This window comes from Halyomorpha halys, unplaced genomic scaffold (genome assembly GCF_000696795.3).
Source record: "Halyomorpha halys isolate HHAL.00 unplaced genomic scaffold, Hhal_1.1 Scaffold560.1, whole genome shotgun sequence".
NCBI lineage: Eukaryota > Metazoa > Arthropoda > Insecta > Hemiptera > Pentatomidae > Halyomorpha > Halyomorpha halys.
This window is the reverse complement of record NW_027105487.1, coordinates 1,145,955-1,150,460: the sequence shown is the minus strand read 5'-3', so window position 1 is coordinate 1,150,460 and position 4,506 is coordinate 1,145,955.

The following is a 4,506-nucleotide window of genomic DNA, read 5'->3' as shown; positions in this document are numbered from 1 at the left end:
TTGTATCAATTAATATTAAATCTAAAAATAATTTGTTGTACAATTTTATTACTTTTCATAAAATAATACCCAAATAATAATAGCAAAAAATCAGAAACTTTAAATCTTTTGTTTTTTAGCTAAAAGAGATAAAAATCTTTATTTAAATCAAATTTAATAATTATTCCAGCTTCCGTGAAATTTTGTGAAAAAAAATAATAATTAAGACTGCCAATTTAAAAAAAAAAATTATGTTCCATTTCTGGCTCAATGGCAGGTTAATTAGATTATTAATCAGTTCCAATTAACAATAATTGAAATTTTAAACTATTGCATATTGTCGACTACCTGTTTTAAAAGCCCTATTAGATTTTAAACATCGGTAGTTTTTAAATTCTATCGATGAATGAGAACCGATCACTTCCACAAACACTAATTGGTGGGATGTCCTGAATATTAAACAAGATCCAGCAACTATCATTGCGTTCTTCCACAATAAAATCCAGGTTTTAATAAAGTTCCTGTATTATTATTAGATTGTTGTAGAAAAGTTATTAATTTTTTTTTAAAGATTAATACTCGAATAAAGAACTGATACTATCGTAATCGATTTTAACTAACTCAGATAAAAAAATATGCGTTGGTCATCTGTTTGGAAACAGCTGATCATTTTTATTGCTCAATTGAGTTATTTAAAGAAGTATATTCATAGAAGCTTTTTTTGTCCTTTATCTTTTACGTCTCATAGAAATGTACAGCAAAATGTTATGCTGGACTGTATATATATTTATATGTATAAATAATATATTGTTATTATAGTTGAATAATGTTTCTTTCCAGCAGTTTTTTTTTTTTTTTTTTTATAAATATGTAAGAAATAGACCGACTTCATGTAAGCCGAGAGTCATTTGCATTGCTTTAATATTGGCACATCTGAAAAAAAAAAATGTTTTTGCACCAGAAGAATTCTGTGCACTGGCATTGTTAGGTGGCAGTTTTACTTGCTTTGGGACTGTCCAGGTATGGAGTATGAAGGTTCGGAAGAGAAAGTTACCCCAGTATACAATACTATCTTTAGAATACTAAAATAAAATAAAACTATTTTGTCAGATATGCCTCTATTGAATGACTCATTTATTTATTTATTTGTTTCAAATTTTAATAGTATATTGTTGATATTTTCGAACATAATGGTATCACAGTTTAAGCGATTTTCTTTTGAATTATTTTTAAGTAAATTACTATACTATATAACTTCTTAGCTTTTCTAATTATACGTTTATATTTATATGTATATTTATCTAATGTATTATTAGATCGTGGTTTGTTTAGTGCCAATTTCCGAGGTGGTTTAAATATTTAGTTAGTAACTGCTATTTATGGAAGTTAAACATTATTACAAATCTTTGTGCATTAAATTAATTATGATTTCCGTATCTTTGTATATGTAACCTCTGTCTGACATGAGGCTTGTTACCATATCATATTATATTGTCGATGTTCTTTGGTGAGAGAGATAGCTTGGATTGAACAATGTTATTTCCTCGCGCTGATGGGGGCAGAGTTATGTAATTCTTTCGCCAAGTGGCCCAACTCTACGATAGCGAAGAGCAGTTTATTAGATGTATTTTTTCGCAAGCTTTCGAAATCGCCGATATACTTTCGATAAAATTCAATGAACATCAATTAGCCTTCCCAAGACTTTTCCGGGTTAGATTTCATTATCCGTCAATGTTAGATATCGCTATTATTAGTATTATTGGTCCTTATTAATCTTTTATGGAAATAAAGAATATCTACTGTAATGAAATTTTTTTTAAAAATACATTGTAATATGTAATGATGCTTCTGCTTTACATGTATTAGATTTTGTGTATTGATTTTTTTTTCAAGTAAAGCAAAAAAATATTTCCATTTTATGAAAATTAATTTTTTTTAGGCATGAACTAAAAATATTTATTTTTATTTATTATTTATTTCTTTACAATGTTCCATCCCTCTTTTCTAGTTCAGCCGCCTCAATTATTTTTTAATTTCAACATTTTTTTTATCAATCAATTTTTTTATTATGTCATAGTGGGGTAATAATATACCAATCTCTTTATTTTCTGGTGTATAATAACAAAAAATATACACTATTACAACATAATTTAGATTCAACAGACGTTTGTTATGAAATTATAATTTCAATTACCATTTTTATACCTTTTCACTCAAGTTTTCGGGTTCCATACCCATTTTCAAGTTGTTAAAATTTAAAAAACAATTATTAAATCATAATTATCCCTTTTTAATGATTGATATTGTTTGAATTCTCTTACTTTATAGCACTCTTACATCTTACGTAATTCTCTTACATCGTTTTATAGATATGCCATAACAACACTTTTGTCAATAATTTATTATTATATTTTGGCTTCATTATAGTTGTATACTTTATTTTTGAAAATAAGTTGATTTTTTTTTTAATTTCGAATATAAAAAATTTTAATTTTATACATTTTCTTCTGGTATAAGACTAGGTATTTATATTTTCCCTTTAATTCTTTCTGTAAAGATTGCATTTTATTAGTTTAACATATACATTGTTAAACAAAACAATATATACGTTTTAATCGAAGATGGTGGTTTGTCAATCTTACTTAATTGTACTTAAGAATTAATAAGTAATAGCCCACTTCCTGTGGCGTAGGAAAAAAAAAGTTATTAAGAATTATATAATAATATATGTCTAACAAATATTCAAATGAACTTTCTAGATTTAGGTTTTCCTACTAGGATTTTACACTTGCTCCATGGATAAAAGCTTACACCAAATAGCTTAGCCAGCAGTTTCGAAAAGAAGTTAAGTACGAGTCGATTAAAAAAGTTCATTCAGGCTTTGAGTACACACCGGGGGAAATGGTGCTGAACAGTTGATAAGAGAATGGGGGCTACAGTATTTGGGGTTTCCCGTTTTAATAAATTGAAAAATCTTGCCATATTTCTGGAGCAATTTCTCGTATTGAGGAATATGGTACTAGAAATTTCATTTACTGGAATGACAAAAGGTATATATATTTTATTGCAAGGTCGTCTAGACACCTGCCTCAGGTATATCAGGTACCAGGGTTTATTTTCATGGCAAGATTTATGACTAGAGAGGGAGCATTTATGGCGACATAAAGGACGAAGTTTAAAATTTCACTATTCCTTTAAGATAAATAGCTTAAATATATATATTATTTTTAAATTCTAGGAATGGAATGTATTATTGTATTATCATTGTACTAATATCATTAAAAGTAAATAATCTAATCACTCGGTGGAGAATGGTTTTATTGTTTAAATAAAATAAATTGTATTTATTTAAGTCTCACTCATTATTAATATTTCAAATGTTTAACGTTTCGGCCAACCTCTAAGGACAATCTTAGCTATTCGCAATAAATTCACACCTCACATCAAACTATTATATTTTTTTTGTAGGCTATTTTGCCCGTCTAATATTTTTGGTCATTTTAACCTATTTTTGTAACTTTCAATTACAATTTGTCTTACATTATGATTACTCAATTATCAAAAATATTGTTGAAATTTTTTATAAGTGAGTGATAATATTTTAAACAATAAAAGTAAAGTTCTTTTGTTTTGATCAAACACCGTTTTTTTTTTGTGAATTCAATTCACTGGTGTAAAAATAACATCCTTTTATAGGGGTATTCAAGATGTGTTAAATGTATATTGTTTTACCAAGTATAGGATTGTGGTCAGCCCTATTTAAAGTCATGTTTAAGAGCTCCTAGCAGAGTTTTTTGAGCAACTTTTTTCACAACCTTTCCTTCCACAATTTCAAGTTATCGTTTACTTCTAAGTTTATAATAAAGTAATTTATTACAACATGCCTAAATTGAGTGAAAAGTAGAAGTTGTGTAAAAGTTTGCTTACTGAGTGCCGTGTTGATCTTCTAACTTGTGAGGAATGTGATCAATGTGATTGAGGAATCAAGATGAGCTAATTGACAACTGTCATTACATTATTATTATTGTCCTCCATTACCTTATTAGTTTTAAAAACACCCAAAACAATACTATCACAAACTACGAGCAAGTAATCTAATGCAACTAACAAAATGTTGACGAGCTCAGCTGGTCTGTTGCGTGACGTCATTCTCCATTTAATAGTTATATGTTATATCGTTTTGACATGCTAAAAGAAGGAAATGCTTTAACATGTTAAACTAAAGATTATGAATACCCATTATGTGAAACAAAATATTGTTTATGTATTTTGTAAATTTTATATAATTACATGACTTAGTAATTTATCTATTTATTGTCCATACTTGTTGAGTAATTAGCACTACAACATTTTTTCTTCTGATGAATGTTATATAATTAAATATTTATGGCGTATGAGGATGTTAACTGTGAAAGTTAGATTATTCCAATTTTTGTTTTTAAAATCGTTATGGCAATTTTATTATTCCTTTCCCTTAAAAAATCGACAGTTGCCAACAAACTCTCTACACTAGGCGGTGCACTACAA